We start from the raw sequence: 9,885 nt of genomic DNA, 5'->3' as shown, positions 1-9,885 counted from the left end.
GTGCTGCAGTTCGTGGGGTCACAAAGAGTGGGACACGACTGAGCAACTGAACAACTAGCACCTAATTGTCTAATGGCCAGATGTGACCTTCCATTTTCAAGGACCAGTGACATCTTCCGGAGAAGATGAGGAATAATTAAAATGTATTGGAACTATACTTAACATTTTGTAATAATCTATAAAGGAAAAGAATCTGAAAAAAGAATACATACATGTAACGGAATCACTTTGCTGTACACCAAAAGCTAGCAATATTGTAAACCAACTGTACTTCAAAAAAAAAAGAATAAATCTACCTGATGTGCATGGGCAGATAAGTTTAGTGTTTTGAAGCACTGCCGTTCTTTTACACCCTCTTAGGATAGGTATTGTTAATTTCACAATTACAAGAAAAAAAAGGTTAAAATGTAGATGGTTATGAAAATCATTCAGTCTTTAAAAAAGAGGAAATTCTAACACATACCATAAAATGGATGAAACTTAAAGACATTATACTCAGTGAAATAAGCCAGATATAAAAAAATATATTATATGAAGTATCTATAGAGTAGAGATAAGGAGACAGGAAATGAAATGGGGGCTGGTGAGATGGGGAAACAGAGAGTTGTTGTTTTATGGGTGTAAAGTTTCAGTTTTGCCAGATGAAAAAAGTTCTGGAGATGGATGGTGGAGATGATTGCACAACAATGTGAAGATATTAGCACTATCAAAATAGGTACTTAAAAATGGTTAAGATGGTAAATTTTCTGTTTGTGTAATTTTCCACAATTAAAATTTTTTAAAAATATATATAGATATTCCAGAATATTCAATATATAGGTATACTTAGATGGAATATGTCAGATTTTTCCTCCGTAGTGGAAGAGATAGGAAGCATGAGATTTCTAGGTAATTAATGAGAAATTTGGTACCCCAAAAGATGGCTTTCAAAGACCCAGAGCACTATCTTATCTTGTTTCTTCCGACAGAACTGTATCACATGAGCTACATTGTGTTGTTCTAACTGTCCCTAAGTGTGCATTTTCTATTTTCCTTATCATGGCTTATCCTATTCACTGAACATTTTCCAAAAGCCTTCAGTTCTTCAGTTCTGTGCCAGGCAGTGAGTATATGGTGGTTAGTCTAACAGATTCCTGCCCTCATTGGCCATAAGGGTCCTGATGAGGGAGCCAGCTCATCACATAGCTAACTTATGATGAATGTCATGGAACAGAAATTCAAGGGGCAAGGAGCGACCCATAACAGACTCTGAGGCTTCAGCTGGAAGTCTGGAAAGGCTGCCCTCACTGTGGTAGGTTAAAGGTGGCTGCTAATTCTGTGCCCTTCTCCCACACAGAGAGCAGAGTTATCTACCCTCCCTTTGAATCTGGGCTGGTTCTGTAACTAGTTTTGACAGGCAGAAATACAGCAGACATGAGGCTGTGTAACTTCTGAGGCTGGACCTAAGAGATCTGCCGTTCCTGCCTTTGTAGTTTGGAAGTACTGCACTGAGCTTCCTGAATTCCTGCTTCGTAGAATCATTCACATTGACACTGCTAGTAAGTGACGGTGCTGGGAGCAAATAAAATCCCTGTTGCTTCGAACCACTATGTTTTGGGTAGTTCGTTACACAGCTGCAGCTAACCAAAACATCGAGGAGGGAGGTGTCCTTTGAAATAGAATGGATGCTTCAGCTTTAGCACATCAACAAGTTTTCCAATATTGTACCACGTCAGTGGTTTTCAAATTGTGTTTACAGAACCATTTTCAGGGGACATCCCTGGCGATTCAGTGGTTAAGACTCCACACTTCCAGTGAAGAGGGCACGAGTTAAATCCCTGGTTGGGGAACTAAGATCCCATGTGCAGTGGGACACGGTCTAAGTAAATAAATACAGACCCATTTTCAGATCCGTGGGGAAAGAGAAACGGGCCTGGCAGTTCACAGTAGGGTAGGGTTTAAAGACAAGAAGTGAAGTAGTAGTTACTCAAGCGGTGGAGACTTGTTTTTTGCTGAGACCTATGGGTCCAAAGTTGGTGGGCTGAATTTGCAACATCTGAAAGCAGAAAGATTTGAGAGTTGTTCATAAGGAAATAAATAAAGGTCCCTAATGCTTTCTCTGATTTTGTGTGACCAGGCTGTCTGTAAACTTGTAAGCTTCTCATCCCTTCCGGTACGTCTCCTGGTCTCTGGTGTCCAGCCTGACAACTTGAATTCTGGGTGCTGCCATGTGGCGGGTTTAGTTGCTAAGTCATGTCCAACTCTTGCGACCCCATGGACTGCAGCATGCCAGGTTCCTCTGGGATTTCCCAGGCAAGAGTACTGGAGTGGGTTGCCATTTCCTTCTCCAGGAGATCTTCCCAACCCAGGGATCGAATCTGGGTCTCCTGCACTGCCCGCAGATTCTTTACCGACTGAGCCACCAGGGAAGCCCAGTTGCTTTGTAACCACCCTCTAAAACCCTAGCTGCAGCGGGACATCTGTTGTCTACCAAGGGAAGAATTTCCCAGAAGGCCTGATGTCTACTTCTGCTGGGCCACCAGCCGTGGACTTGCAGGGCCCTGGGCCCTCCAGAAGGCAGCCCTGGCTGGCCAGGCCTTGCCTCTCTATCTGCCTCAGGAGCTCCTTTGTGACAGCGCTGGGAGTGACCCCTGTGACGAGGAAAGGGCCTTCTTACCTGTACTGCAAATCTTTTGCTAAGAAAGGCCTACATCCTTCAGACAGCCTCTCTAGTCGTGGGCAAACATATTCTTTCAGATAAGGCCTTCCTTTAGCAAGTGGGAGAAAGAAAGGGCAGCACTTGAAATGCTGCTGTTTGGGCACAATGGCCTTTTCTGAAATGATCAATCTGTTTGTTGATGGAACTCATCCTTGTGTACACAGCATGTTTTGTACGTGGCGTTGAGCACGGAGGCCTTCATTATGAGTCTGAAGAGGTAAGTTCTCCTTTTCATATGAGCTGGAACTCTTGTGACATGCTGCTTCATTAGTCAAAGTTTTCGGACCCCGGTTTCTGTCTCCTTCACTGAATTAAGAAGGACTCAAGGGCAGGGAATGTCCCGGTCTTCCTTGTACCTCTAGCATCCAGCACAGGGCCGAGACGATTTGAGGGCAAGAAGACGGAGGAAGGAGGAGAAGAAAGAAGGAAGGGATCTACCATGTAGCACGTGTCACGGGGTCGCCATGTGGAGTAAAACAGTTCTCAGGGTTTGTAGAAAGGCACAGGGTGGGGCTAGGTGTCAAGTTTTTAGGAGGAAGTGGGGCTGTAGCAGGGCTTCTTTTGCATAAAGGGCACAGAAAATAGAATGGACACGGATAGACAAATGAATGCCTTGGCAACCCTCCGCTGCTCCTCCCAGAGCAACTGATACTGGAGGATGACAGCGGGCAGGATGACAGAACGCGGCCCAGGAGGATGGCTGTCTGTAGCGGCTCTGTGCCTCTACAGTGGTTCTGGCCGGCTGCCTGCTTTTCAGTTACCTCTGTGGATCACACGAGGCTGAGGGGTTAGAGGGGCCTCCGACACAAGTGTGGATTTGCCACTTCGTTTTTTGTGCCACCAAGCTCACCTGATGGCTGTTCTTCGGTGTCCTCAGTTCTTCTGACCTTTGCAGAGTGAACTCCCATCTTAGAAAGTGCCTGATTTCAACTGGGAGCCTGAGCTGCAGAGGGCAGAGGAGTCAAGCTAATAAGCTCTCCCTCCCATCCTGCTTCTTGCCAACAGCTTCGGTTTTGAAGAAGGCATTATTTTTAGAATTCCTTCTTGCTTTCATCTGTACCCTGAGTGATTAACTCCTAGTGACTCTTCTAATTGTTTCTGGGGAAGCAAGAAGCAAAAATGTACTTTCAACCCAAACAGAAATCAGACTTTTTTTTTCATCTTTTTCAGTCTGCCTCATACCCCCTAGCTCTCCATCTTCTGCCCCCACCTCCACTCCTCTTACTAAAATCATCTCCATTAGGTTTGCAGAACAGTGGCTTGTTTGGGAGAACCTTGTGAGATAAACCTTTGATTATATTTAAAGTCCAGTCGTGAAAATGCAGAGGCAGGTGAAGTCAATATTAAATTATAAATCTACAAAATACTTTAAAAAATCGAATTTCATTCTGTAGTTTGTTTTTGTTAAATTGTCCTTTACTAATCTTTTTTTTTTTCTTTGCCTCACCACAAGGCCCACAGGATCCTAGTTCCCAGACAAGGGATCAAACCTGGGCCCTTGGCAGTGAGACTGTATATCCCTAATCACTGTACTGCCAGGAAATTCCCTTTACTAATCTTAAAAAAAAAAAAAAAATCTCAGAATGGGAACTAGGATTTTCTTTCATGGAATTCAAAATCAAAAAAGATCATCTTTCAGATAAATTTTCTTAAGAGAAGACTACACACAAATAGTTGCATTTGGGGAATGTTCATACCTACGACATGAAAGCACACTCTATGTGAGTACTGAACAGTTCCTAATATCAACTTACTGGATACAACGTATTGTTTCTTTTTTTTTTTTTAAAGGCTGTGGTGACCAGTAAGAAAACCAAAAATGATGTTTGAGGTTGAATGCAAAATCTAAAAGATGTTTGAGGTTGAATGCAACGAAAAATGGATACATTTGGTGATTTTGCTGAGTCCCATAACTGAGTCCCGTTGTGGTGGTTCTTGATATGTAATGATTAAAATTTTAAATAAACAGAATTTGCCCTTGTATGCACTAAAGCAGAGTTTAAATAAAGCCTGAATCTGACAGGAAATCTTACTATTCATCCTTTCCAAAGTTCCAAGGAGTCAAGTCAAAAGAGGGATTTCTCAATTTCTTTAGTATGGCTCATGCAAGTGATAATTGGCACCTAAGATCTAAAGAACACAGTGTTAAGCTCTGAAATACAAATGACTTTAGGCAGAAGCACAGATGGGTGGGTAGAAGGGAGACAGAGGTTTTTTTCCCCATGAACATATTGTCCCCAAAAGGCACCTTTTGTACAGTTTATTTTTAAGGTCACATTGACAGGATGATTGTTAAGACTTTGATGAAAAAAGTTTGAGGCAACCAGTGTGAAATGCTAGGATGAAGCATCAGTGGTGAAACCGTATTTGAGACAAATAGAGGTCACTGAACAGAGAAAAATAAATATTATATGATTTCATATGTGGAATCTGAAAAACAAAACACAAAGCCATGACAAAACAGACTCAGATACAGAGAACAAACTAGTGGCTGCCAGAGGGGAAGTGGGTGGGGACAGGAGCAAAATAGGATGAAGAGGTACACTTTCATTTGTAAAACAAATAAGTCACGGGGATGTAACAGACTGTGAGGAACACAGTCAGTAGCACTGCAATAACTTTGTATGGTGCTAGATGGTTACTAAACCTAGCCTGGTGATCAATGCATCATGCGTATAGGTGTCAAATTACTATGGTGCACACCTGAAACTAATAATGTACATTATACTGCAACTAAAAAAATAAAAAAGCAGAACTTGAAATCTCAAAAATAAAATGAAATGAAATTTAAAAAGAATGTCATTGAAGTTTGGCATCTCTTCCATTTGCCCTGTCTCACAAAACAGTGACTCTGCTCACATGTTAGAGAAGAAGGAAATATTCAAGGCAAATACACTGGTCCTCATGTGCTATGTGAATGAACAGAATGTTCCAACAGTGTGTTTGGCACCTTCCATCTTGGGTACCTTGTACTGTATTTGTATTTACCAAGTTGAACCACACAGGCAAACACCAACCTCCCTACTCTGCCAGTAAACCCAAAATAAATATATAAACAAATCTAAAATAAATAAATCTTATCTGCTTGAAGTGATGTCTTCAAAAGTTCTCACTGCTCTCAGCATTCAGTCTGGTCTGGTGAGGCACATGCAGCTCTGCAGGAGCCAACCCTCGGACCCCCACATCCATCATCTCCCCCCACCCCACTGCCCGCCATGCCTCTGTGATACTGACTCTGAGGTCCTGGAACCTGTGCCCTCCCCCTCATGCCTCCAGGCTTTTATTTTTCCTTCTCCCTTTACCTTCATGTCTGCCTAACACTGACCCATCCGTCCACCTTTAGCTCAATGGCACCTCCTCCTGAGATTCTTCCTGGACTATCTTTTTGCTCACATCAGGATTGGTACCTCACCAGTATGTTCCCATACATGCTCTACTACAGTGTTAGACGGAATCAAGAGTCTGCGTTTCCCTGCTTACAGTTTCTTTTATAGTAGTAAAAATTCCTGTCTCAAGCAAATGTCTGCTGTACATTTGATGAGTGAATTTTTTTAAAATATTTGTTTATTTGGCTGCTCTAGATCTTAGTTGCAGGATATGAGATCTAGTCCGCTCTCCAAGGGTGGAACCCAGCCGCCTGCACTGGGAGCCAACAGTCCTAACCACTGGACCACCAGGAAAGTCCCAATGAATGAATTGTTTAATCACGGTTTGTTGCTCATCTTGTTTGTAGCCCACCTTTGCTCATTCACTTATGTGCCTAGATGCTACTGCTGCTGCTGAGTTGCTTCAGTTGTGTCCGACTCTGTGCGACCCCATAGGCGGCAGCCCCCCAGGCTCCCCGGTCCCTGGGATTCTCCAGGCAAGAACACTGGAGTAGATTGCCATTTCCTTCTCCAATGCATGAAAGTGAAAAGTGAAAGCGAAGCCGATCAGTCGTGTCTGACTCGAAGCGACCCCAGGGACTGCAACCTATGAGGCGACCCCATAGGCGGCAGCCCACCAGGCTCCCCGGTCCCTGGGATTTTCCAGGCAAGAGTACTGGAGTGAGCTGAGGTCAAATAAATCTTACATCATTTGCTTGATTAAAAATTTTTTCCTGATAGTCATTTGGCAACCTGAAAATTAGTAGGGGAAGTAATGATAGTTACTGACAGACTGCCTTTGTTTAATCTGTGAATCATTTATTTAACCTGTGAATTGAATGCTTTAAATTATTTTACTTGGGATAATAATACCTAAAATGATGAAGATGCACATTAATTATATGTGTACACTAAATCTCCTTTTGTTCCAATTGCAACTCCAAAATTTATCTTCTTCCCGACTCTGCCCACCCTCAATACACACACACACACACACACACATACACACACACGCACAGAGTCCCCTAGAGCCATCTTACCAGATTTTGTTTTTATTAGAGTCCCTTATGACAGATGTTACCACATTTCCAGAGTCATAATGAATCTTGTAAAGGAAAGTTGTAGAAAATGATGAAAAAGAGACCCACTCAGCTGGCATGTGAAGCTTCCCTTTGACTTCTTCAAACAAAACAAGAAATCAAGAGTGAAAATCGTCAAAGAAGACAAAACTTGGAATATTCTCCCAACACCATTAAGTCCTTCACACCCAGTCATGTGGATCTGAGAACAAAGTCAGTTGTGCAAGTCAGCTGTTAAGAGAGAAGAGTTATTTTAGAAAGATCATCCCAGGAAGCTTATTTATACTCTCTTTGAAGTAATGAGTCCAATGAACTCTTGAACTGGAGACTTGAAGTCCCTAATTTTGCCTGTCACTTGGAAAAGTATTACTCTCAATAACTTTCTGTGTAATTTATTGGAGAGCAACTTAAGTGGATGACAATATTATTAGCTGGACTTTTGACCTGTTTCGGTAAACACCAGATAAAATGCTTTAAGGGTGGCATTTGAAAGTCTAATTAGACAACATTAAAAATCAAGGTCTCAATAGCAAGTATAGTTCTTATTTCCAAACAGACATGAAAGACTGTTAGAACATTTTAGCCAACAATTCTGTGTTTCAGAAAATGAGGTTATAGATATGGCATAGTATTCAGCATAGAAAATTTTTCCAGGGGTGTAATAACTGTTATTAGGGACTTCACTGGTGGTCTAGTGGCTAAAACTCCAGACTCCCAGGGAATTAGATCCCCCATGCTGTAACTAAAGATCCTCCGTGCAGCAACTAAGACTCTGTGCAGCTGGCTCCAAGGTGGCTCATATAGAAGATAATGTACCCAAGTCATTCACCACTCCAACATTTCTGCAACATCTTCCCTGTTGCCAGAACTCTGATTTTGTTCAAGGGTGGCCCAGACCCCAGAGGGCTTAGTGAAGGTCTCCAAAGGTCTCTCAGCCTCAAGCGGAAACCCTTGAGAGCCAATCACTGCCTCTGTCTCCTTCTGTCCTCACTGGTGACTGGTTCAGGCATGGACAAGTACTGCAGCTCTAACCAATGGGGGTGGTCGGTTGAGAGACTTCTGGGAAACACATGTTGTCATGTCTGCATGCAATGCCATGGATGCCATGGCATCTTTTGAAGATGAGAAAGCTGAGCTGATGGGCAGAGTGGCTCTATAGATATTTATACGAGTCATCTGGGTCCTTGGTGATGTAGCTGAGTTGCTTAATCAACCTCGGAACCCCACTACCTCTTAAATTCTTGCTATGCGAGGTAAAAACTTTTATCTTATGGTGTGAATCAGAGACCAAAAGTATCTTACTGTAGTTCATGCCTGCCCCCAGGAGAAGCAAGGAGGAAAGCCCCAGCTTTAGAGTCATGAGGACTTGGTTTCCACTCTCACTTCCTATAAGTTGTTACTGAGGAACAAATTATTTCAAAACTTAATGACTTAAAAACACCAACCACATATTATCTTTGGCAAATTTGCAAGTGGCTTGGATGGACAGCTCTGGTTTAGATTTCCTCCTCTTGTGAGACCACAAGACACATGGACAGGAGTTTTATTGCGGTTTCCACAAGAAGGAACAGGCAGCCAAGGTAAGCAGGCTTACCTGTGACATGCCCTACAGACCAGTCCTGATTCAGGGTGAGAGAAGACTACACAAAGGTGTGAACACCCAAGAGGCGAGGATCATCTGGACCGTCCTGGAGGCTGGTTAGTCACCACATGTTTCAGAAGTAGGTTAACCTCCGGGTCTCAGTTTCTTCAGCTGAAAAAGATGGTAATAATTGTATTAGTCACACTTCTTGGTTGTAAGTGTTAGAAGATGACTCTGCCTTACTTAGGCAAAAGGGGGAATTTATTGGGTGAATTTGGGGCAACTCACATAGTAGAAAGGAGGCTTACATACTGAGGCTCATAAAATGTGCAGAAATCAAGAGAGGTCTGGGAACAAGCAGTATCAAGCAAAATTGAAGCCTCAGGATATGTTTGGCTGGGCAACTGGGATTGACATCACCTCCACTGCACCCTGAGCGTTGCTATCAGAGCTGAATTCTCTGCACCACCCCTGCTGCTCTGGGCTTCCCAGGTGGTGCTAATGATAAAGAACCCTCCTGCCAATCGGGAGACATAAGACATGCAGCTTCCATCCCTGGGTCAGGAAGATCCCTCGGAGGAGAGCATGACACCTATATTCTTACCTGGAGAATCCCCATGGACAGAGAAGCCTGGCGGGCTACAGTCCATGGGGTCGTAGTGAGTCAGATGTGACTGAAGTGACTTAGCCCGCTGCTGCTCTGAGTAACTCTCAACTGCTTCTGTGTCCTGAAAGTCCCACAGTACAGGAAATTTCCTGTACTGTCAACTTCCTTCCTGTCAACAAACGTCCATGACAAAGATCAGCCTCCTGGGATTCTCATTAAACAAGAGTATGCGTCTTTGGGAAACTGAGAGTGATCAGTATTGTTGGTTATTTAACTGAAGGGGGAAAGCAGGCACAGACTGGGTTTAGAGATTTCAAGTTTAGAGTGATCTCATCTTAGACCCTGAAGCATCTTGGCAACATTTCCAGACACACTGATCGTTTCTAATCACACCCTCATCCCACTCCTGCTTTCATATACGTATGCAAATTTTAAATTGCCAAGGTTGATGGTGAAAGACAGAGAAGGCCGGCATGCTGCAGTCCACGGAGTCGCAGAGAGTCAGACACGACTGAGTGACGAAACAACAACAACAATGTGAATCCTATCTGCCC

At 43.2% G+C, this 9,885-nt stretch overlaps 1 long non-coding RNA gene across 1 annotated transcript; it reads right to left on the bottom strand.

The window, feature by feature from the left end:
- Positions 1-7,108: 7,108 nt before the first annotated feature.
- On the bottom strand, positions 7,109-9,513 carry LOC129647562 (uncharacterized). Its single transcript, XR_008712348.1, has 3 exons — positions 9,329-9,513; positions 8,737-8,895; positions 7,109-7,373 (listed from the first exon to the last, which is right to left on the bottom strand). It is a non-coding gene; the product is annotated as an uncharacterized LOC129647562 (long non-coding RNA).
- Between the last annotated feature and the right edge of the window lie 372 nt (positions 9,514-9,885).

The sequence above is a fragment of the Bubalus kerabau genome, chromosome 3 (assembly GCF_029407905.1).
Source record: "Bubalus kerabau isolate K-KA32 ecotype Philippines breed swamp buffalo chromosome 3, PCC_UOA_SB_1v2, whole genome shotgun sequence".
NCBI lineage: Eukaryota > Metazoa > Chordata > Mammalia > Artiodactyla > Bovidae > Bubalus > Bubalus kerabau.
Note: the sequence above shows the minus strand (reverse complement) of the source record. Positions and strands in the feature narration are given on the sequence as shown.